The 25,655-nt window shown below is 50.0% G+C and overlaps 1 protein-coding gene across 5 annotated transcripts in view; it reads right to left on the bottom strand.

Moving 5' to 3' along the window:
- Positions 1-25,655, bottom strand: part of Gdpd5 (glycerophosphodiester phosphodiesterase domain containing 5) — a 105,565-nt gene that overhangs the window by 57,955 nt on the left and 21,955 nt on the right. For 4 of the 5 annotated variants that reach the window (XM_045145917.1, XM_045145916.1, XM_045145920.1 and 1 more), the window contains one exon: positions 7,781-7,858. The gene's annotated coding sequence lies outside the window, so the exon portion shown is untranslated. Of the gene's footprint in view, positions 1-7,780; positions 7,859-7,949; positions 7,970-25,655 lie in introns of those variants that run through there. The other variant, XM_045145918.1, reaches the window with a different exon arrangement.

Below are 25,655 nucleotides of genomic sequence, written 5' to 3'. Positions count from 1 at the left end.
CCCGACATTCTCCCCTTGCTTCTACATGCATGCACATGGGACACAGCATCTTTACAGCCGCTATACACACACACACACACACACACACACACACACACACACACACACACAAACACACACCCCTAAGTGATTCGCTGAAGACCAAAGCGCTAATATCCAAAGAAAGACCCTGAAGCTGGGTGCTGACTGAAGCCCAGGCTGTCCCTGGCAGCAGCCCCCTGGGCAGGCCAGTCCACTGTCATTCCTGCCCACATCCTGGCCGTTGCAGCCTCCGGGGAAGAGCTCAGTGTTTTGGTTGGCTGGGGGCGCCTGGGCCAGGAGCGAGGCCAGGAACGTAGAGGAAGAGGAACCTCCCCCCACCACACACACACACACCCGAGGGTGCCAAGATTGGGGGTGGGACCTGGCTTCTCCACAGCCTCCCGGGCCTCAGGGAAGGAGGCCAAGGCCTCTCCTTGGCCTTGGCTGCTCCTATGGAGGCCTCAACCTTGGCTAAGCCCAGGGATGGTGGTCTGAGGCTGAGCTTGGCCACCACAGGTCACCTCTGTTCTCTGGACAACCTCCAGCCTCACTTTCCCCCCTAGATTATGGTGGGGCGGAGACAGCTAGAATCCCTTGGATGTTCTCCACAGGGCCTTTCCAGCTCTCGGGCTTCTAATGTCCTTTAGCCACACTGGCTCTCTCCTCATCCCCAGGGCAAAGAAAACAGGGCTGCTCAGGGAGGCAGGAGGGACAGGGACCATAGTTCTCCTTGCCCGGATGGCAGAGGGGCCTCTCTGTTCCTTGAACTTAATTGAACTTGGGCATCCTGACTGGAATCACCCCCGGGAGCCTCATTCAACACTAGATAAGAGCCTCAGGAAAGCTTACAATGCACTTGGTTCCACCCCTGACCAGCCTGAAGAGCCTAGTAAGCAGAGGAAAATCTAGAAGCACAATGCTAAGTGACGGAAGCCAATCTGAAAAGGCTATTGCCTGGGCTCTGTCCCTGCCCCAGGGCCTTTGGTAGTGGCCAAGGAATAGGAACATCGGGGCCTGGATCATTCACAGACAGTAATGGCTCTACTTTATACGAAGATCAGGTGTGCAGGGCACACGGCCCCAGTGACTTCTTCCCACAGGGCTGGGAGAGTTCATCTGTGGGACTGTCGCTTGGCCCACTATGGTGTTTCCTCATACTTCTTCCAGACCTTGTAACCCATCCACCCAGTTGCCGGAGAGAACAGCCGAACACACACAGGAGTCTGGGTGCCTGACCTCAATGCCTAGCATTCCCTCGCTTTAGCTCAGGCCACTTCCTCTCCAGGAAGCCTGTCTCAAAGAGCTGGAGTTTGGGCTGGAGAGATGGCTTAGTGGTTAAGATGTTTGCCTGCAAAGCCAAAGGACCCAAGTTCAACTCCCCAGGACCCACATGCATCTGGAGTTCATTTGCAGTGGCTGGAGGCCCTGAGCGCCCATTCTCTCCCTACCTCTTTCTCTCAAAATAAATAAATAAAAATAACACATCCATCCATCCATCTATCTATCTATCTATCTATCTATCTATCTATCTATCTATCTAAAGAACTGGAGTTTCCTTAGGATCACAGAACTTGCCTTCCTGGAGGCTTTGTGGGAGCTATGGAAGGCAGGCTTTGGTGCCCAGAGAGGAGGGGAAAGGACACGTTGGGCAGTAGAGAGTACAAAAGCACAGTAAGAGGCCAGTGGGAGGGCCCAGGGCTTCTTTTTTTTAAAAAAATAATATTATTTATTTGTAAGCAGAAAGAGATAGGGAGAAGAGAGACAGACAGACAGAATGGGCATGACACCAGGGCCTCTAGCCACTGTAGACAAACTCCAGTTGCACGTGCCCCTTGTGCATCTGGCTTAAGTGGGTCCTGGGGAATTGAACCTGTGTCCTTTGGCTTTGCAGGCAAATGCCTAAACCACTAAGCCATCTCTCCAGCCCCAGGGCTTCTTCTTAGGTAGAACCACCGAAGCCCCCTGTGGTTCCATGTGGCAGCCATGGTGGGGGTCTCTGCCAATAGGAGCTTTCCCTCCTTCCAGGGGTCCAGGGGCAATGGAGCACACTCCCAATAGCTCACTAGTGGAACATTTCCCAAAACAGAATAGCCGATCCCAAACCTCTCAAAGAGAGCTCTGAGACACAGGGCTAAACAGGGACATGGGAGACCACTTAAATCTGGGCCTTCCCACTCCTGGAAGCTTGTGAAAAGCCCACCCAGAAAAGTGTAACCTATCCTGGCCCACTCTGTGGGACCCCCTGCAGATTCCATGTATTGCCGTGGCCTGGCTCCATCCGGTGTCTCCTACGGAGACGTCTAGGCTGTCACTATCTCACTGTGGAGATGAACTACTCCTCTCTGGGCCTCTGAGAAAGCCCCGGGCTCTCATGAAATCTATAGAAATCTAAGTTCTCAGGCATCTGCAGGGAGGAGCTGAGGGGGTAGTGCTGGAAGGAGACAGGTGGGAGGCTTCTAAGGTGAACTGACTAGGTGGGCCGGGTGTGATGGCGCACACCTTTCATCCCAGCACTCGGGAGGCAGAGGTAGGAGGATCGCCGTGAGTTCGAGTCTGCCCCGAGACTACATCGTGAATTCCAGGTCAGCCTGGGCTAGAGTGAGACCCTACCTCAAAAACCAAAACAACCAAAACCAAAAAACAAGACGATGACTAGGTGGGCTTCACCCCATTACACCTGCTCATTGTTTGGGGAAAAGTTATTCAGTGGGGGAGGGCTGAAAGCTAGCGCCCTCAAAGAATTAATCGTGCCATAATTAGGCTCATTATGAATCTTCTGGCGAGGTGATGCAGGTCCTTTATTTACCCAACTCTTCGGTCCCTGGAGACTCTGCTCTCACTTCCTCTGGGAGAAGGCTGGGGGCCAAGGCAGCCTGGGCCTTCCTGCAGACCCGTCTCTCCTGCTGTGGGCTCTCACTGGGCAATCTCCCTGCTTCTTTCACTGGAAAGGGTGGCTTCCTCCTGTGGCACCAGCCTGTCCCACCCTCAGGCTCCAAGTGCCCTCAATGACATCACACAGATCTCTACCAAGTGCCAGGCAGCACTCTGAGAGAGGAATTCACCCAGGATCAGTGTGGCCCTTCCCTTCAAGGAGATGACCTCACTGTGGCAACAGAAGCTGCAGTCAGGCTGAAGAGATGGCTTAGGGGCCAAGGTGCTTGCCTGTGAAGCTTAAGGATCCAGGTTTGATTCCCCAGTACCTGTGTAAGCCAGATGCATGCATCTGGAGTTCATTTGCAGTGGCTAGAGGCCCTGGTACTCCCGTTCTCTTTCTCTCTCTCTCTCTCTCATAAATAAAAATACTTTAAATATTATTTCTTAATTTATTTGCAAGGAGAGAGAGAGAGTAAGAAAGAGAGAGAGAGAGAGAGAGAGAGAGAGAGAGAAGTACCAGGCCTCTAGTCACTGCAAATAAACTCTAGAGGCATGTGCCACTTTGTGCATCTGGCTTTACATGGATACTGGGGATTCAAACTGGGGTCATTAGGCTTTGTAGACAAGTGCCTTAACTACTGAGCTATCTCTCCACCCCAATAAAAAAAAATATTTTTTTTTAAAAGAAGCTCCGGGCTTGAGAGACGACTTAGTGGTTAAGGTGCTTGCCTGTGAAATCTAAGGACCCGTGTTCCACTCCCCAGGTTCCCAAGTAAGCCAGACACACAAGGTGATGCATGTTCAAGGTCATACATGTGTACAAGGTGGTGCATGCTTCTGGAGTTCCACTGTAGTGGCTGGAGTCCCTTGTGCACCAATTCTCTCTCTCTCTCATAAAAAAAAAAAAAATGAAGAAGAAGCTTCAATCACAACCCCATGCATAGTGCTCTACGGGTTTCAAAGAGTTCTATAGTCTTCCAGATGAGATATCACATCAACTGCCCAGGTGACAACCAAGATCCCCACTTCACAGACAGGGATACTGGGGCTGGGGAGCAGTGCAGCAGCAGGTTGGGGATCAGGTGTCTCCACAGCCTCTCCCTCAGGGCACTGGGGCACATTTGGGGCCATGAGCTGGACAGGAAACAGGTCAGGCACCTGCCTAGAAGCCTTGGGTTCTCTTGAGACCCCAGGACAGGAGGGACCTCTCTTTCCAGGTCAGGGCACCAAGCATAGACCCCAACAGTCACCATGAGTCATGAGCCTCACACCTCAGGCCCCGATATACCCCCAAGCCAGAGCGGCCATCCTCTCAACGAGCTGGGCGTGATCGCAGCACTTGGGAGGCCGAGGCCAGAGGGCCGGGAGCTGCGTGCTAGCCTGGAGTACACGGCAAGACCCTATCTCAAAACAAGTGAATGATAAATATGTCAAGAATCATCTTAGCCAAGATGTAGGCAATCATGGACTCCTGGAGACGCCGGATCAGGTTCTCAGAACCACAAAGTGACAAAATGTCAGGACCACTCAAGTCATGCGGCCACTTTTTCCGACCTCCCTTGCCTGGGGAATCAAGCCTCGAACCGGGGTCCTTAGGCTTCACAGGCAAGCGCTTCACCGATAAGCCATCTCTCCAGCCCCCTTCCCCTCTTCTTATGGCACTGCCAGATTTGCTCTGGGCCAGAGAAGAACATTTAAACAACCCTAAGGCCTCTGACTGGGATAGGGGCAGAATCACCGCCCTCTCACCCACTCTCAGGTCGAGGCCCCAGGCCTCACCCAGGAAGGAGCCCAGTGATCCAACCCTAGGGCTCGGTGGCTTTCTCTGATGCCACTCCCTGGGTCCCAGAGAAGGAAGCCGCAGCAATGAGGCAGGGAGGGAGGGTGATGAGGAGGAAGCTGGTCTAGCAGAGACTTGCACCGTTGTTGGCCTCCTGAAGAAACGGGGAGCAGTGATTTATTTTATTTACTTATGCAAACTAGCAGAGCTGTTATACACACAGGCTTTCCTAAAGCAGGCAGATGGGAAGAGGAGCAAGGCCTTCCATCTAAGGAATCTTCTTTTCCTTCCCCTGCACGCAACCTCTCCGGCCTCACCTCTGCCCACTCTGCCCTGTGCCCCAGGATACCATGTTCATGGGTTTCTCACCCCTGCAGCCAGCCCTACACCTCCCTCTGAATGCCATTCACCTTGACGGGAAGACTTGGGCTTCAGAAGCCACTGCCCTGTTCTTTGTGCTCCCGTCACTTGATAACGCTGTTCAAAGCGGTCACCAACCTGGCACTCTGGCATCATCTACTAAGACTCCTGACCTGTGCGACCAGGCCTTCCTCAAGCCCCAACAGCATCTCCACTCTGCTCAGTGACGGGGACACAAAGCACCACGAGTCCCTCCTTTTTGGAAGAGTCACCATGTCGGGGACCTGTGTTTACCACACTAGACCAGGCACCAGGGAGCTGCCCGTGTATCTGTCAGTGGGAAAAACGGATTGAATGTCCAAAGGAAAGTAAGAAGGAACCAATCAGAGCCCTTTAAACTTCACAACTAGCCAGATATGGTAGGCCATGCCTGTAAGCCCATACTCAGGAGGCTGAGGCAGGAGGATCATGACTCCAAGGCTAACCTGGGCTACAGAGTGAGACCCTGTCTCTTAAATAAACAGAAATGGGGAGATAGCTTGGTGGGTAAGGTAGTTGCCTCACAAGCATGAGGACCTTAGTTTATTCCCCAGTATTCACATAAAAATGCCAGACATGAGCTGGAGAGACGGCTTAGCAGTTAAGGTGCTTGTCTGTAAAGCCAAAGGACCCAGGTTCAATTCCCCAGGACCCATGTAAGCCAGATGCACAAGGTGGCACATGTATCTGGAGTTCATTTGCAGCATGCCCATTCTCTCTCTCTCTCTCGTAAATAAATAAATTGAATTTTTTAAGATGCCAGACATGCTGGTGTGCATTTGTAAGCTCAGTGCTGGGGAGGCAGAAACAAGAGGATCCCCGGGGCTTGCTGGCCAGCCAATCAAGCTTAACTGATGAGTGACTTCCAGGTAAATGAAACTATTGCCCCCCCCCAAAAAAAAAAAAAAAAGGTGGATAGCACTTGATTAGTGACATCTGAGGTTGTCTCTGGCCTGAACATACAATCACCACACATGTGCACCACACACATAAGTGACAAAAGAAGTACGTGATGGAGGCTGGAGAGGTGGCTCAGTGGTAAAAGTACTTGCATGCAAAACCTAAAAAGCCCAGGTTTGATTCCCCGGTACCCACGTAATGCCAAATGCACAAGGTAGCATATGAATCTGGAGTTTGTCTGCAGTGGCTAGGGGCCTTGGTGCACCTATTCTATCTGCCTCTCTCACTCTCTCATAAATAAAATATTTAAAAAACAATTAAAAAAATACATGCCAGGTATGGTGACACACTCCTTTAGTCCCAATGCTCGGGAGACAGAGAGGTAGGAGGACCGCTGTGAGTTTGAGGCCAGCCTGAGACTCCAAAGCGACTAGTCTAGGTCAGCCTGAGCTACAGTGAGACCCCACCTTAAAAATAAATAGATAGATAAATAAATAAATAAAATACATGACTACAGAGCTATTCCTGAGCCTGGTCTGAACTGTACCATTGAATAACAATTAGTTGTTTCCCATTTAGTTATGAAAAAAAGAAAAAGAAAAGGTTCAACTAGGTACGTTTTGCTTCCACACGTTTTCCTTCAGTCTCTTCCACAGGTATGCGTGTTTTCTGCACACCAGGTCTAGGGAGGATGACCTCAGGTAGGGCAGGATCTCCGCCTGGCCCGTCATTACCGTCTCTCCTCGCACAGCATTCTGCGCACGGCAGCAGTCTCTCTGCATCCAGGCACTTCTGAGAACCTGGGCCTAAACTTCCCTTCACCTCTTCCCAATGTTTCTCTAGTGATCAAAGAATATTGCCTTGCTCAACCGCTGAGGAAGAAAGTCCCAGGACTTGGTCAGCTGACCTGGAAAGGTTCATTTCAGTGGCCCTCTATCATTTGTCACTCAGCGCTTCGACTGACACGTCGCTTTCTCTAGAAATCCCTCTTCAAATGCAAAGCTTCCCTGGAGCCGGGAGGCCCGCGGAAGCCTACACTGGAGATCAAGGGAAGAAGTGACATTGGGCTAGAGAGAGGCAGCGACTCACAGGAGCTGAGAATGGCCCACTTATGCGGGTTTGAAACCCAGCTTGACCACATACTTAACTGAACAAGTGTCTTAATGCCTCAGTTTCCTCATTTATCACATGGAGATAAGCCTGCCATGGCGGTGCATGTTTTTAATCCCAGCACTCAGGAGTCAGAGGTAGAAGGATCTCTGTGAGCTCCAGGCCATCCTGACACTACATAATGTGGAGATAATGACACCAACCTCACAGGCTGTTTTAAGGATTAAGTGAGCTACTACATCAGTCCCTTAGACAAGAGCCTGGAGTACGTATGCTATAATAAGCGAGAGACAGCTCTGCTCAAAGCCACAGCTTTCCTTGTCCATAAAATAGAATAAACAATTTAAAAAATATATATAGAAAGTGGGGTGCCTCAGTGTAATAGGTAGTGCGTCCATCTCATAAAAATATAAACTGTATATGGGAGAGGCAGACATTGCTTTAAAAGCTAGGGGCTTCTTTCTTTTTTCTGATTTTTTGAGGCAGGATCTCCCTCTAGCCCAGGCTGACCTGGAATTCACTCAGTCTCAGGGTTGCCTCCAACCCATGGAGATCCTCCTACCTCTGCCTCCTAAGTGCTGGGATTAAAGGCATGAGCCACCATGCCCGGCTTTAGGAGGTTGCATTTTTTCGGTCCATATCTACCTCCTCTTTCCCTCCGTCCCTCCCTCCCTCCTTCCTTTCCTCTTTCTTTACCTGGAAGAAAGTGTGGCTGTGCGCTGGCCTCCAGGGGTGTCTGTCCACAGAGGTGGTGATGTCACTTCACTGGAAGAGCTGAAGGGACAAAGGGACAAACTCAGAGTCTTCATCTCTTTCCCTCACCCTGTTTCTTCCTCTCCCACTTGGCCCTCCACCCTGGGCCCACCTTGGATTGGCAGTGGGGCCCAGTGATGGGTCACCCTTAGTCTCTGAGGAACTAGGAAAATCTCATGAGGCTGGTGGCTAATCCAATCCTGAGCCATATGACTCTGGAAACGCAATCCCTCTTCCGCGCATGCTGGCTGGAGGGCAGCCCCAAGCCCAAACCCAGACACGCTGCTCCTTGAACACCTACAACCCTCACCGGGACCCTTGGGAACAGGACCCAGGCACAGTCACCCCGGGGCAGAGCCTTTCCGGCTGCCAGGAACCTGCTTCCGAGGAGCTGCCAGACCAGCTGTTCTTTGGAGGCTGCCAGGGGAGGGAGACAAGAGCGGGGAGGGGGGGTGCTGGAGGCGGATCTGGGGCACCGCAATTATGTGCTTGAGTTCTGACTCATGCACTGCCTCCCCCCCACCTCCCCCCCCAGCTCTCATAACCAGCAGGGCACCCCCTGCCTGGGAGCTGGGAGCTGGGAGGAGAGAAGGGAGACAGGCCATGCAGAAGGACGGCAGGGGATGGCAGTACTGGCCTGAAGATATTGCCAGCTTACCTACTAATGGACACAGACTGTTAACACTAGGGCCCGCCTGTGTCACTGAGGGCAGCGGTGGCTCAGGCCTGGGCGCATATCAGTGTGAGAGGTCTCCGCAATCCACAGGGACCCGGGAGCTTGCAAGAACACAGCCAAGACAGCCTTGGAGAAGGCAGGCAGAGCTGCGCTCAGGGACGGCTTCCATTTCACTAGAGAACCCTAGCCTCTGCCGCCACAGCTCCAGACCCCAGCTTCGTTAGCGCCTGGAATGCCCTGCACTTTGCAGTTTACAAAGCATACTTTGTAAGCCAGGTCTGGCGGCTCAGGCCTATAAACCCAGCTACTTGGGGGATTGAGCAAAAAGATCTAAAGTTCAAGTACAGCTTGCAACTGAGTGAGACCATCTCAAAAACTTTTTCTTTTTAAATTTTATTTATTTATTTGACAGAGAGAAGATGAGCGAGGGAGATAGAGAGAGAGAGAATGGGCGTGCCAGGGCCTCCAGCCACTGCAAACACACTCCAGACACATGCTTCACCTTCTGCACCTGGCTAACGTGGGTCCTGGGGAATCGGACCTGGGTCCTTTGGCTTTGTAGGCAAACACCTTGACCACTAAGCCATCCCTCCAGCTCAAACTTTCTTTTTTAAAATAGAGGGTTGGGAGGATGCCTTAGCAGTTAAGTGTGCTTCCTGCACAAGCATGAGGGCCTGAGACCATCCAAATGTGAATCTCTAGAACCCACATAATGGGCTGGAGGGGGTGGCTTAGCAGTTAAGGCACTTGCCCTCAAAGCCAAAGAACCCAGGTTCCATTCCCCCAGGACCCACATAAACCAGTTGCACGAGATGGCACATGCGTCTGGAGTTTGTTTACAGTGGCTGAAGGCCCTGGTGTGCCCATTCTCTCTCTCCCTCTCTCTTTCTCTGGCTCTCTCTCTCTCAAATAAATAAAAGTGAAAATAAAAATAGAACCCGCGTAAACAGCTGGGTGTGGCAACGCACGCCTGTAACTTCAGTCCAGTGGGGAGCAGACACCCGAGAGTCACTAGGGCCTGTGAAGGACAAGTTCTGGGATCAGTAAGAGATCCTTTAGCAACAAAACAAAACAACCACAACCAAAAGAAGAAGAAGAAAATCAACCAACCAAACAAACAAAAACAGGTGGGTGAGCGATGGAGGAGGACGCCCATTGTTCTCTTCAGCCACTACAGACCAGGGTACGGACGGGGTGCCACATCAGCATATACGCCCCTCATACTATGCGCGCACGTGCACACACACACAAAGCAGAGAAAAAAAATGTGAAAAGAGGGCTCGGGGGTGTAACTGAATTGAAGAGTACTTGCTGAACATGTGAGTGAGGCCCCAGGTCCAATCCTCAATACACAAACAATCAGAAAAAAAAAAAAAAAAATATATATATATATATATATATATATATACACACACACACACACACACACATCCCTTACAGGAATCCTTAGGCCAAGAGACAGAAGGATATGAAGAGAGCAGAGCTTCTCAGACTTGAATGTACCCGGGAAAAAGCTGGGATCCTGTTAACTGCAGTTGACCACAGGGGTCTGCTGGGGACTGACGTTCTCTATGCTGATGGCTGTCATGTGATGCTCATGCTGCAAGGCCATGGATTAAAAGGGGAGTAGCAAGAACCTCATTGAGAACATGATGCTGGGGGAAAACCGGCCAAGTTAAAAATCTTGGTTTGAGGCTGGAGAGATGGCTTTGCGGTTAAGCACTTGCCTATGAACCCTAAGGACCCCCGTTCAAGGCTCAATTCCCCAGGACCCACATAAGCCAGATGCACAAGGGGGCCCATGCATCTGGAATTCGTTTGCAGTGGCTGGAGGCCCTGGCACACCCATTCTCTCTCCCCGCCCCACCTCTTTCTGTCTGTTGCTCTCAAATAAAAAAATAATTTAAAAAATCTTGGTTTGTATGGTGTGACTTGAACATGTTACCTAACCTTAGTCTCTCTCTGAATCAAGCAATAATAACGCCTATCCCTTTATCCTCAATGTGAGCAATAACTGGCTCATGTTTAAAACACCTGAAGTAAGTATTAGTACAAATTTAGAAGAGAAGGTAGACACCCCAGCAAAGTAGTAGCAAGGTTGGAATTCAATCTCTAGATCTCTCTTTGCTTTATGCAGACAAGTTCTCACTCTAGCTCAGGCTGGCCTCTAGCCATCCTTTGGCCTCAGCCTCCTAAGAGCTGAGGTTTAGGTGCAAGACACCATGCCCAGCTCAACTCCAGATCCTTTTCTTTTTAAAAATTGTATTAGGGGCTGGAAAGATGGCTTAGTGGCTAAAGTGCTTACCTATGAAACCTAAGGACCCAGGTTCGATTCTCCAGGTCCCACATAAGCCAGATGCACATAGTAGCACATGCATCGAGTTCATTTGCAGAGATTAGAGGTCCTAGCATGCCCATTTTTTTTCTCTCTCTCTCTGTCTCTAATAAATTTTTTAAAAATTAAATTGCAGGAAATGGAAAAACATCCCTTGTTCCTGGATTGGAAGAATCAATATTGTGGAAATGGCAATCTTACCAAAAGCAATCTACACATTTAATGCAATCCCCATCAAAATTCCAACAGCATCCTTCATGGAAATAGAAAAAACAATCCAAAAATTCATTTGGAATCACAAAATATCTCGAACATCTAAAACAATACTGAGCAACAAAAATAAGGCTGGTGGTATCACCATACCTGATTTTAACCTATACTACAGAGCCATAGTAACAAAAACAGCATGGTACTGGCACAAAAACAGACATGTAGATCAGTGGAACAGAATAGAGGACCCAGATGTAAGTCCGGGTAGCTACAGCTACCTGATATTCGATAAAAATGCCAAAATACTCATTGGAGAAAAGACAGGCCAGGCGTGGTGGCACACACCTTTAATCCCAGCACTCGGGAGGCAGAGGTAGGAGGATTGCCATGAGTTTGAGGCCACCCTGAGACTCCATAGTGAATTCCAGGTCAGCCTGGGCTAAAGTGAGACCCTACCTTAAAGCACAACAACAACAACAAAGACAGCCTGTTAGAAGGATGAAAATAGATTCTTCTCTCTCTCCATGCACAAGAATTAAGTCCAAATGGATTCAAGACTTTAACATCAGACCTGAAACTCTGAAACTGCTAGAGGAAAAAGTAGGGGAAACCCTTCAACATATTGGTCTTGGCAAAGACTTTCTGAATACAACCCCAATTGTTCAGGCAATAAAGCCACAGATTAACCACTGGGACCTCATGAAATTATAAAGATTTTGTAGGGCAAAGGACACTGTGAATAAAGCACCTACAGAATGGGAAAAAATCTTTGCCAACTATATATCTGATAGAGGATTAATATCTAGGATATACAAAGAACTCAAAAACTTAAATAATAAGAAATCAAACAAGCCATTTAAAAAAATGGGCTATGGAACTAAATAGAGAGTTCTCAAAAGAAGAAATACAGATGGCATATAAGCATCTAAAAAATGTTCTACATCCCTAGTCATCAAGGAAATGCAGATTAAAACTACATCGAGATTCCATCTCACTCCTGTCAGATTGGCTACCATCATGAAAACAAAACAAATGACCATAAATGTTGGCGGGGATGTGGAAAAAGAGGAACCCTGCTATACTGTTGGTGGGAATGCAATCTGGTCCAACTATTGTGGAAATCGGTGTGGCAGTTCCTAAGAAGCTAAAAATTGATCTACCATATGGCCCAGCTATATAGCACTTCTAGACATATATCCTAAGGACTCATTTCATTACCTTAGAGATACTTGCTCAACCATATTTATTGCCGCTTCACTCACAGTAGCTGGGAAACAGACCAGCCTAGATGCCCCTCAATTGATGAGTAGATAATGAAGATATGGCACATTTATACAACTGAGTTCTACTGAGCAGTAAAGAAAAATCAAGTTATGAAATTTGCAGAAAAATGGATGAATCTGGGGCTGGAGAGATGGCTTAGCGGTTAAGCGCTTGCCTGTGAAGCCTAAGGACCCCGGTTCGAGGCTCGGTTCCCCAGGTCCCACGTTAGCCAGATGCACAAGCGGGCGCACGCATCTGGAGTTCGTTTGCAGTGGCTGGAGGCCCTGGCGCGCCCATTCTCTCTCTCTCCCTCTATCTGTCTTTCTCTCTGTGTCTGTCGCTCTCAAATAAATAAATAAAAAATGAACAAAAAAAAATTTAAAAAAAAAAAATGGATGAATCTGGAAAGGATTATACTAAGTGATGTAACCAGAAAGGCCCAGAAAAGCCAAGCGCTGCATGTTCTCTCTCATATGTGGATCCTGGCTACAGATGATTGGACTTCTGTGTGAGTAGGAAGAAAACTCAGTAGCAAAGGCCAGTAAACTAGAAAAGAGATATAAAGGGAAGAGAAAGGAAGAGAGAGGGGTACTTAATAGGATGGTATTGTATATATGTAAGTAGAAGAATAGATCAATGGGGGTGAAAAGGCCCAAAGTGAGGTCAGGGGAAGAGATTGAGTAAAGGAAAGGTGGAGGGAGGGCTAATCAAAATCCAAGAGGACATAAATAAATCATATGGAAACCTACTTTTTTGGACAATGGAACACTCAGGAGCCATAGATTGTTGCTAGAAATTTTTCAATGCCAGGGATGGGATACCTTCCAGTGAGTTGTTGGCCAGGGAGGTCCCTGATGTCACCAAAACATTATAGGCCATTGCTGAGGCCCTTGGTTTCCTGTCAGGAATAGATGGTAAGACCCTAATAAGGCCACCCAGATCAAATGAGCCAATGGGTGCAATAGTGGCAGATCTGTCATGGTGGAAACCAACTTCCCTCTAATTGGAGGCTGGGCGCGTTGGTCCTCGCTTCCCACCTCGTTTGAGACAGGGTCTCCAGCTGATCAGTGCTGCGCACCGCGCTCTCTAGCTCATGAACTTTCGGGATTCTCCTGTTTCTGCCTTCCATTTGCTGCTGCATCCAGCCACACATGGGTTCTGCAGAGCTGCTCTTGGTTGGGTGATTTCTACCAGCAAGGCAATCCGGACTACAACACCCTCTTTCTCTGTATCTCTCAAATAAATAAATAAAATGTTAAATTAAAAAAAAAAAGGCTAATCTGTTGGGCTTGACTCAAAACAAAGAAATCAGAAATCTGAGTCCCTGGCTCCCAGCCTGATGCTCTTTCCACCACACTTCTCTGTGTTGTAAGGAAGAGAAAGTGTTACGGGGGGGGGGGGGCACACCTCTAACTGTCAGCCCCTCCTGGGCCAGTAGCTACCAACAAAAGCAAACGCAGGGCGTCTGGATGCAGAGGTGCCCAATCTCCTGCCTTGGTCTCTCCAGAGCCCTCATCCATCCAATAGCATGTGACAGAACACTCTTACACCTGTTGTCCACGGAGCCTCAGGTCACCCAGCAGGGGTCCAGGCTGAGGGTGACAAGTCTAGGCTGGCTTCCACCCCCACCTTGACTTCCCAGCACAGGGACAGATGGGATCCTATGAGTCATTTGAAGGAAGCGCTGGGCCCCAAACAGGAAGTGGCTCTTCAGACCGAAACCCCCTGTGAGATCCACTAGTCCCTAGGACAGTGGGAAGGGCAAAAGGGAAACAACACATGCTCAGATTTTACCCAGACGTCTGTTCCCCTGATCAACACCACTCAGACCCCAGCTAAACTTGTCTCCTATTTGGCTTTTCGAGATAGGGTCTTGCTCTAGTCCAGGCTGACCTGGAGTTAGTCTCAGGCTGGCCTTGAACTCACAGCAACCCTCTTACATCAGCCCCCCAAATGCTGGGATTAAAGGTGTGAGCCACCACGCCCAGCAGAGTGTGTGTGTGTGTGTGGGGGGGGGAGAATGGGCACACCAGAGCCTCCAGCCACTACAAACAAGCTCCAGACACACGTGCCACCATGAAGCTGGCTTTACATGGGTCCTGGGAATCGAACTCTGGTTGTTGGGCTTTATGGGCCAAGTGCCTTAACCACTGAGCAATCTCTCCAGTCAATCTTGTCTTTTTTTTTGTTTTGTTTTTTGGGGGTAGGGTCTCACTCTAGGTCAGCCCCAGGCTGACCTAGAATTTACTATAGAGTCTCAGGGTGGCCTCGAACTCACGGCAATCCTCCTACCTCTGTCTCCCAAGTGCTGGGGTTAAAGGCATGCGCCACCACGCCTGGCTGTCTTCTTTTCTTGAACTTGGAGAACAACAGGTGTTTCTGTCCAGATGCTCAGAGGTCATCATGAGGAAGGATGGAGGCTACCTCAGAGGTGCAGGGTGGCGGGGGCAGGAGGACACTGAGTGGCAGAATGTCTCAGAGGGAGCACAAATTAACTTATCAAATCCTTCCTCTGATAGCATCAAGCCGTAGATGCTGCTTGCATAAATGAATATCAGTTTCCCAGTAATGCTAAGCTTTTTTTTTTTTTTTTTGACATTTCTTCCGGTTCCATTTTGTGGTTCTAAAAGGACTCATGAATTAGTGTGGTATTCACAGAAAAAAAAAAAAAAATGCTCATGGTGCCCGGGGAGCATCATACAGTGTTTAATAATTCCTATTACACTAATGCAATGTGAAATGAGAAGCTCATGCTTTAAAATGGATGAGCACCGAATGCTAGACTTGTGAGTTCATTTTTTATAAAATCTTCAAAAATTTAAATCATATTGCATCTTAAGTTACTTTGTTGTTTTTTTAATATTTTAAAATTTTATTTATATATTTGACAGAGAAAGAGAGGAAGAGAATGGGCATGCCAGCCGCTGCAAATGAACTCCAGACACGTGCCACCTTGTGCATCTGGCTTATGTGGGTACTAGGGAATCAAACCTGGGTCCTTAGGCTTCACAGGCAAGCACCTTAACTGCTAAGCCATCTCTCTAGCCCTTGTTATGCTCTTGAGACAGGACTGCATTGTAGCCCAGGCTGGCCTGAAACTTACTATGTAGCTGAGGGTGGCTGGGAACTCCTCCTGATCCTCCTGCCTCCACCTCCCAAGGGCTAGGATTACAAGTGTATGCCACCATGCCCTTACATTACTAGGGGCTAAACCTAGGATCTTGTAAGCACTCTATCACTGAACTACAACCCCAGTCCTTTAAAACATGCTTTTAAAATTCTGAGACCAGTTCTTGCTAAATTGCCCAAGCAGGTATTATTTTATTTTATTTTATTTTATTTTATTTTATTTTATTTTATTTTATTTTATTTTATTTTATTTTATTTTCAAGCAGAGCAAGACAGAAAGAATGGGTGTGCCAGGGCCTCCAGCCACTGCAAGCAAACTCCAGATGCATGTGCCACCTTGTGCATCTGGATTTTATGGGATTACTGGGGAATTGAACCCTTTTGCAAGTAACAGCTAAGCCATCTCTCTAGCCCTGAAAGCAGGTCTTGAACATGTGATCCTCCTGCCTTAGCCTCCTGTGAAGCTGAGATTATAGGCCTTCACTACCAGTAATCTTACTTTAAAATATGATACTAATTAAGATGTATTTCTTAATTTTATAAAATAAAATCTTGGGCTGGAGAGAAGGCTTAGCATTTAAGGCACTTGCCGGTGAAGCCTAAGGACCCATGTTCAACGTCCCAAGATCCCATGTAAGCCAGACGAATAAAGTGATGCATGCATAAGGTCACACATGTGTACAAGGTGGTGCACGTGTCTGGAGTTCAACTTCTGTGTCAGAGGACCTGGTGCACCAGTCTCTCTCGGTCTGTCTCTCTCAATAAATAAATAAAATCTTTTGCAAATATGAAATAAAATTTCCTGTATTTACATTCACTTTAATTTCATGGAAATATTCGAATATCATATGCTCTTGGGTGTGTCTGTGTGGTACCAGGACTGGAGCTTATGCATGCTAGAGACAAGACAAGTGCTCTACCACTGATCCACCTTCCTGGGGCTCAAATTCTATACCCTTTATTTTTTTTTTATTTTTTGGTTTTTCAAGGTAGGGTCTCACTCTAGCCCAGGCTGACCTGGAATTCAGTCTGTAGTCTCAGGGTGGCCTCGAACTCACAACAATCCTCCTACCTCTGCCTCCCAAGTGCTGGGATGAAAGGCGTGCACCACCACATCTGGCCTTTTTCCTTTTTGTTTTTCAAGGTAGGGTTTTGCTCTAGCCCAGGCTGACCTGGAATTTACTATGTAGTCTCAGGGCTGGCCTCAAACGCAGGGCAATCCTCCTATCTCTGCCTTCCGAATGAATGCTGAGATTAAAAGCTTGTGCCATCATACCTGGCTTCTATACCCTTTTAAACACAACTCCATTTTGTTTTTAATCCTTTAAATTATGGCTATCAATAGAATGCAAATATATGAAAATCTTGATTATAATATAATTAGTGATCTTGCTAAAGTGAAGACTAACACGTTTTATGAAGGAAATAACAAGGGGCTGGGAAGACAGCTTTCTCAGCAAAGTGCTTGACTCCCAAACACGAGGACCCAAGTTTGATCCCCAGAAACCATGTAAAAATTCTCTTCTGGGTCTGGAGGCACTTGCCTGTAATCCCAGTGCTGAAAAGGCAACGCCAGGATCCCTGGGGCTTACTGGGCAGCTAAGTCTATTACTTAGTGAGCACTAGGCCAATAATAGACCCTGCCTCAAAAAAAAAAAAAAAAAGGTGGATGGCATTCCTGAGTAAGGTCAGTCCCCGGCTTCCACGCCCATGGGCACAAATGTGTACATGAAGGTTTAACAAATCTGATAGGCCATGGAGAGGTGCCCAGGCATGCCTCCACCTTTTCTCTCATTGCAGGAGGGATCCTATGGGCCACAGGCAGGGCCAGGGGGTGAGGTCCCTTGGATTCACACTCTGACCCGTGAGATGGAGACGTAGCTCCGAGGTACAGTACCGCGTGGACAGAGGAATGGGCTGGAGGAGCCCTCAGTAATAGCACAGTCAGGAGCACCGTGTGGCCAAGGTGACGGGCTGAGAGGAGGGAACTAGAGGTCTTCTTCGGAGTTACAGCTGTCCCTCAGCCTCAGCCCTTCCTAGCACAGGCCTGGACCCATGGGGGAGTCAGCCGACTTGTTTCCCTGGCACCCTTATACCAGTGCAGTCTTTCCCTACTGGCCTCCTGAGACCAAGATCTTTCCGACCACTTCCTCTTCTGGGGCCACCACCCCCCACATCCACCCTCAGCCCTGCAGTCTTGGGGTTCTGGGAACCACAGGGTGGGGCCTGGCTTTGCAGGAGACTGGCTACGAAGGCCAGTAAGAGACAGAACTCCTTACGCTGCAGGCATTTCTTAGTGCAAGGTGAGCTCCCAAGGACAGAGCAGTAACTGACCGCTGGGCTCAGAGACCCAGGAAAAGGCTTCGTGAACCATTATGAGGCTGGAAGCTGGCCTCGGGTCCTTCGACCACTGTCATTTTGCTGGGGCAGTGTGGCAGGCCAGTGGTCACTTGCATTTCTCTGGCCCTCAGCACCATGCTGAAATCACCTGATCGTAGGTGAACACCTATCCCAATTTGGTTAGGATCTGGGACTCTGAGGCTCAGAGAAGGGTGGTGACTTGGCCAAGGTCACACAGAAGAATCTGGGCTGGACTCCCAGAGGCCTGAGTGAGGGAGACTAGGCTGTGGTGACAATCTCCTGTGATGTCACAGAGGACAGGCGGAGAGTGAGGGTGGGGACCATTACGACCAGCCCAGGCTGACCTCAGCACTTAAGAGTCACGGAGTCAGATTCTGGGAGTTAAGTCAGAATAAGACAGAAGGACAGCTACTTCTGTTTGCTCTTTCTGGGACAGGCTGAGCAATGCAAGTTCCCGGACAGGGAAAGCCAGGCACCTCCATCGCCCTGACCTAACCTCTGCCCGCAGCCCTGGCTGGTCTAGGCGGGTACCTGCCGGGCTGCCCCACAGCAGGCCCTCAGGGAGTTCCAGGGCTGCTGGGTTACAGCCAGTCCAGTCCTCTGGAAGAGCAAGGGCCTTAAGGGAGTTATGTGGGATGTCACGGCTGGAAGAGGACCCCCCAAGGGAGAGCCGGGATGAGGGAGCAGAAGGCTTGCCACGAAGCTCTCTCGAGGAGGCGCTGGCCCCGGTGACCTCGCAACCCTCCAGCTCACCTCTTGCGCTCCCTGCCTATGAGCTGTCACTCACTGGGGCCAGGTTGTGGGCAGTCAGCACCCCACAGGGTTTATCTCATAATCCTGTTTAATCCCCAAGCCAATTCTGCTGGGCTGGACTACATTGTCCAGGAGGCTTTACCTTTCAGGGGCTACACAGGACTGTGTGCTCTCCCCACAAGCCAGAACCTGGCTGCGGGGTCCAACTGTCCCTGGACTGCCCGAACCTTTGGACCCGAGGGCATCGCCATCCCCCAAAACAGATCTTTGTCACTGGTTGGACTCGGTGGAGTGCAAATTTCCCAGGGTCCTTGAACCTGGAGGGCACCCCACCGGGCTATGGCTGTCACTGCTCCCAGAGTTCCTGGTGTACGCTGCCAGAGTCCCTGAATGAGATTGGGTGAAGCCACCCACCTCTTGCCTCCTTCTCTGCTCTTAGGATTTCAGTTCCGTTGAGCTTCCCCCAGAACCACTCTCACGCAGCTCCTACATCTGGGCTGCCCGACCTCAGCTACCTAGGAAGACGGTTTCCACTCATTAATGCTCCCATCCGAGAGGTGAGGAAGCTAAGACTTGAACACTTAATAGTTAATGTAGGGCTGGAGAGATGGCTTAGTGGTTAAGCGCTTGCCTGTGAAGCCTAAGGACCCCGGTTCGAGGCTCGGTTCCCCAGGTCCCACGTGAGCCAGATGCACAAGGGGGCGCACGCGTCTGGAGTTCGTTTGCAGTGGCTGGAGGCCCTGGCGCGCCCATTCTCTCTCTCTCTCTGCCTCTTTCTCTGTCACTCTCAAATAAATAAATAAAATAAACAAAAAAAAATAGTTAATGTAAAAGGACCCCCCCCACCACGTGCCAGGCAGCAGAACATGACTGTGGCTTGAGGTCTGAGGCACTGGCCGGCCGCTCTCCTTGTGCCCAGCCACACTGTCTTGCACTTGCCCGAGCTTGTCCACATCCCCAAATGCTGCCACTGCCCCATCCTGATCCTCCAGGCTAACTTTCTTTCCTCTTTTCCTCTTACTGCTGGAAGGAAAGAGGGAGAAGCTTGGAAGAACCAAGGAGGATGACTCAGACCTCAGACTCTCCTCTCTGGCTCTGACCCTGTTTTGGTCAAGCCTTGTGAATCAGGGCGGGTCTGACATGCTGGGAATGCAGGGAGACTTCAAACCAACTCCATGAAAACAAGTTGTAAAAACACTGGCTGCCACTCAAAGCAGCCGGATGATAGGCTTGGCTCCATGGCCAAGGTTGAACAAGTTCACCAGGAGGGAACACACAGCGGGAAAGAACACATAGGATAGACTCGAAGGAAGAACGTGTCAGTACACTGGGAGCCGGGCCCAGGGGTGAGGCTGGGGCATGGCTTCTTTGGAAAGCCTACAGAGGACAGGACCAGAGGACGAGGGGTGGCTTCCTCCTCTGTCCTAGTCCTACATCCCTTGCTTTATGACCTTCCCAGGCCCTTGTCTGAAGCTCCCATGAAGCCACCACGTGAGCGCTAAGGACATGAACTGGCAGCGGTCAACCCCACCCAGCCCCACTCCTGATTTGTCCCTGTTTTATGAGGGTGCTAGAGTCTGTTCCAGTAGGTACTCCCCACACACTGGCCTGCTGGTTGTCCTTCTGAGGACCTAAAGACAGATGGCAGGAAGAAGGCTGCCACCAAGACCCACCCTGTGGAAAGAACCCCCTGCGCTGCCCTTCAGGAGGCCCTCCTGCCTTGCTGGGACCACAGCTGGTGTTTATGAATGCCCAGCCCCCTTCCTCCCTCGCCATCTCTCCTGGCAGACTGGCTCTTTCCAGAGGGAAATAAACAGGCCTGAGCCTTGCCCGGTCTGTCCCGTCCCACTCTCACCTGGTGGCCTTTCCTTCCTTCTCCCAGAACTTCTGGAATAGCTGTCCACTTATCTGCACGTCCTCGCTCCGACCTCCTGCTTAATCTACCCAGTTCGCCGGTAGCATCCATGTAAGAAAATCCACCCACCATCTCTCAGTCCTTAGTGGACCCAGGCCCTAGCCTGCCTTCTGGAAGGGTCTCCTTTCCTGGCTTCCTGGACAAAGTGGCACGGGGTTCCTCCTGGCTCTCCAGGTCATTGCCAGCTCCTCTCTGGCCCGGTCCAATGCAGCTGCCCAGCCCACACACTTCTCTCCTGTCCCTCAGCTGTCCCCAGATCAGGATGTCAGCAGCCTGCCAACCTGGTCATCTGCCCTGGTTGTCCCACAACCACAGTGACCAAATGAGAACTCGTCACCTTCCCTCAGACCTGTCACTCTAACCTCTCATCTCAAAGGCCTCTACTCCATGCTATCCAGCACTGAAAGATGACATGCTCTCCCACCCACCTCTGCCTCAAATCCCCAAATCCCATGGGGCACCCCCTTTTGCACTCCTCCCAGCTTCCTGCAAGTGGTCCCTGGAGGCTGGGCCTCAACTCTTCCCATAGAAAGTTGACCCTGAATCCCCTGAAGACTTCCCACGTGCCCTCAGCCTTTGCACCCACAGCTCAGTGGCACACTGGGTACCCAGGCTCACTCCTGAAAATAGGGCGGCGTCTGCCCTGACCTGAGTCACACGCTTGGCCCCATAGAACCTGCATGTCTGTAGGACTTCCTTCAGTCCCGAAGCCCCCGGGGAGTCACCTGACCATTCACAATGAGCTATCGTTTGTTTCTGGAGAAGGCAAAGGGACCCCTCAAAAATGCACATATGTACCCACAGACACACATGCAGGCAGCCAGCCAAACATGCACACAGAGGGTGCACACACAGGATGGGTGACACCAGGGGACACAGCGACATGAGTACATAGGGCTTGTGAGGCACAAAGACAGGCCTGGGCCACCAGCACCAGGTACACGCCTGGTCCCAGGGAGCGAGTATTTCCATAGGACCTCCTTCAGCCTCGGGCCCCACAGGGCTCACCTCAGCATTTACAAAGAGCTCTCGTTTGGGGGACGTGCGCATGAGCAGCCTGAAGATAGCAGGGATTTGGGCCACTTCGTCACTTGCTGTCGCCAGCTGAGTTCATCAACTGCCTCTGGAGGGCCCACCTGCTCTGTTTGGACCCTGAGGCTGTAGCTAGAGGGCAAAGCGGCGTGAGAAGAAGACAGGGTGAGGGAGGTATGCAGGACTGGGACAGAGAATGAGGCCACCAGGTGTCCTCAGGCTCTACCAGCCCCTCTCTGTCCACATGTGCTGTCCCCCTGTAGAGGAGCCAAGCTACACAGAGGAAGATGACAGTGTCCAATTGGTTGGAAGGGAAGAGGAGCAAACCGGGGTGTGCACATTGCACTCAAAACTGAGGGAGGACGAGGCACAGCTTAGCGGTTAAGGCGCTTGCCTGCAAACCCAAAGGACCCAGGTTTGATTCCCCAGGACCCACATTAGCCAGATGCGCAACGTAGCACATGCATCTGCAGTTCGTTTGCAGCAGCTAGAGACCCTGGTGTGTGCCCATCCTCTCCCTCTCTCTCTCTTTCTCTTTCAAATAAATATGTTTTTTAAAAAAATCTGATGGAATGGCACCAAACGGGGGGGCATGAGCTCCATCCACTCTGCCTACTCCTACAACCCCCAAGTCCAGCATTCACCCAATCCTACCGAGTCCAGTGCAGAAGTGCCCCCCATTATGACACACCAGGCCCTCACCCCTTTGTCTGGAACCGACAGGATCAAGTGCAAATGTCATAGGCAGAGCTTTCCTCAGCTTGACTTCAGGTCACCTTTCTGCTCTGCCCCTCTGCACCTCAGGGGCCACTTCCCACTTCCACATGGTGCTGGCCTCAGCTCCGGGGACTCCTCCCTAGCCCTATGTATTTATTTACCCAACGAATTCGTTCTGTGTGGGACAGCTCCCTGACTGGTCTCTCTGCTTGATAAACTCCTACGGATCCTTCCATACCCACATGGGGTGTGAGACGGACCAGCACAGCAGCAGTGAGGTCCTAACGTCAGCGGATCATGAGTAAACTGCATATGGTCAAAATAATGCTAGGCTATATATAGCTCCTGCTTATATTCGATGCCTAGGCATTGTCCTAGGCATTTCCTGTTTTGACTCATGGAGCCCTCCCAACTGCAGCGGATTGCATTTCCAGGGACATCTGCAGCAGCACCGCCCATCCCCCCTTCTTACCGTCACTCTCACATCTGCCCATGGAGAGCTGAGGTCTGCGTAACCCTACTTGAGTGTGGGAAGGCCTGTGAGGAAAGGCTGTGAGGGCACTGAGATGTTCAGTCAGGTCATCAAAAGGGGCAAAGCTGGCACTGGAGAGATGGCTTAGCGGTTAAGGCGTTTGCCTGCAAAGCCAAAGGACCCAGGCTCAACTCCCCAGGACCCACATAAGCCAGAAGCACATGGTGGCGCATGTGTCTGGAGTTCCTTTGCAGTGGCTGGAGGCCCTGGTGTGCCCATTCTCTCTCTCTACCTGCTTATTTCTGTATTTCTCTCTCTCAAATAAATAAATATTTTTTTTTAAAAGTGAGGGGACAAAGCTGATGCCTCCCTCACTGGGATGCTTCTGCCAGAGCAATGAACCGCCAAACTCGGCAAAGTCTGTCAACAACTCAACCAGACCCACAGAGGAGCCCCCAAACTGCATGAGAGCGCGAACGGCCTCCATCCCGCCAGCCCGGCTCCTTACTGTTATGACCACTTGCGTGGAGCCAGGGCATCTCACCTGGGCCTGTTTTAAATCTCTGACCTACAGAAGCCGTGAGATGATAAACCAATGGCTCTAATACAATAAACTCACTAAGTTCAGTGAGGATCTGTTATATGACATTAGCTCCTGGACAACTGTAGCAAGTTTTATGGGCCATGGGACACACAAAGATTATGCGACTTGTTCAAAGTCACACGGGTAGTGAGCGGCGGGGGCAGGACTTGAACCCGAACAGTTTCATGACAAGCTTCCAAGGTCCGATAGGCCTCAAGGAATAGTTGCTGAATCAAGAAATGATGGGAAACCGGGTGTGGTGGCGCACGCCTTTAATCCCAGCACTCGGGAGGCAGAGGTAGGAGGATCTCCGAGAGTTCGAGGCCACCCTGAGACTACATAGTGAATTCCAGGTCAGCCTGAGCCAGAGTGAGACCCTACCTCAAACAACAAAACAAAAAAAAAAAAAAAAAAAGAAAGAAAGAAAAGAAAAGAAATGATGGGAAGGGGGCTGGAGATATGGCTCGGTGGCTAAAGGCGCTTGTTTGCAAAGCCTGATGGCCTGAGTTCAGTTTCCCAGTACCCACATTAAGTGGTCCATGCATATAGAATACATTTACAAGACACGAGGCCCTGACATGACCATTCTCTCTCTTTCTCCCCTTGCAAATACAAATATTTTTTTTTTAAAAAATTGGAAGAATGAGAGCCGGGCGTGATGGCGCACGCCTTTCATCCCAGCACTGGGGAGGCAGAGGTAGGAGGATTGTCGTGAATTCGAGGCCACCCTGAGACTACATAGTGAATTCCAGGTCAGCCTTGGCTAGAGTGAGACCCTACCTCGAAAAACTAAAAACAAAATGGAAGGAATGAGCAAATGAATGACTCAATGAGAGGAAGCAAGAGCAGAGAGTGAGCTCCCAGGTGCAGGACAAGGACTGTAGAGAAGCCTGCCATGCAAATGAGCCTGTCATAAATCCTTGGTGCTGGACAATTTCACTGTCCCCAGCCCTGGGGCAATCAGAGGATCACAGGAGCCGGGAAGGTGCCATGGCCTCTGTCCACCACAGGCATTCTCTCTCTCTCTTTCTTTTTTTTATTTGGTTTTTCGAGGTAAGGTCTCACTCTAGTCCAGGCTGACCTGGAACTCACTATGGAGTCTCACGATGTCCTCGAACTCATGGTGATCCTCCTACCTCTGCCTCCCAAGTGCTGGGATTAAAAGGTGTGCACCACCATGCCCGGCAACCACAGGCATTCTCTTGAAAAACTCATCTTTCTGCTTCTTGCCCCCCTTCCCCCACAGCACAGGCAATGGACAGCCAATCCTTTAGAGGCAAGGTCTGTGGAAAACTGAGTTTAGTCTCGGCATGGCCACTGACCATCATGGCCACTGACAGGCTGTGTGAACTCAGACAAGTCCCTCACTCTCTGGTCCAAGACACACACCTCATGAATGGTATGCTGGTGAGATATAGGTATGTGGGGCCTGTTACAGACAAAAGGATCTGTCCCAAAAAGGAAAGCGGATAATAGGAATGACTCCTGCCTATTATGCAGTGTGAGCGAGCTGCTTGCCGAGACTTTGTACCTAAACACTTTCTGATTTCCTGCAACCCCACAAGGCAGGGCAGTCAGTGGGAAAGAACTCAGATTCACAGCTCAAGTGACACTGGGTGTTGGCACAGCCAGCTTCAAAACTTCTAATCTTGTTACAACAGGCAAAGCCGGAAGCAAAATCCAACTGTCCATTGACATTGACAGGTGAATGGACAAAACAAGGTATATCCATACAGTGGAATATTACTCTGCCACTAAAAGGAACAAAACCCTATTGCTTGTTATAAAACGGATAACCCCAGAGGGCATTATGCTAAGTGAAATAAATAAAGCAAGGACCTGGGTTCCACCCCTAACACTGCAAATCAGAAACCCAAACACAGCTCATCTCACAATGATAGAAATACAGTTACTATCATCTAGTCTTTTCTTTTCTTTTGGTGGTACTGGGTGGGAACTGGGAACTGAACACAGGGCCTCACACATGCTAGGCAAGCACCCTACCACTAAGCAACAACACCCCTAGCCCCACGGTTGTTACTGTCTAATTGTACATTTAGAATAGCTCAGGTGGAAAGGCCAGGTATGGTGGCGCACACCTTTACTCCTATCACTCGGGAGGCAGAGGTAAGAGGATCAACGTGAGTTTGAGGCCAGCCGGAGACTACAGAGTGAATTCCAGGTCAGCCTGGGCTAGAGCAAGAACCTACCTCAAAAAAAAAAAAAAAGCATAATTTAGATGGTAAATGTGTAGTTTTTTTTTGTTTGTTTGTTTGTTTTTTGGTGAGACAGCTTCTAGCCCAGGTTAGCCTTCAACTCTCCATGTACTGAAGGATGACCTTGAACCTGTCATCCTCTTTGCCTCTACCTCC

The sequence above is a fragment of the Jaculus jaculus genome, chromosome 3 (genome assembly GCF_020740685.1).
Source record: "Jaculus jaculus isolate mJacJac1 chromosome 3, mJacJac1.mat.Y.cur, whole genome shotgun sequence".
In the NCBI taxonomy this organism is placed as follows: Eukaryota; Metazoa; Chordata; class Mammalia; order Rodentia; family Dipodidae; genus Jaculus; species Jaculus jaculus.
The sequence above is the reverse complement of the archived record's forward strand: the minus strand, read 5'-3'. Positions and strand labels throughout refer to the sequence as shown.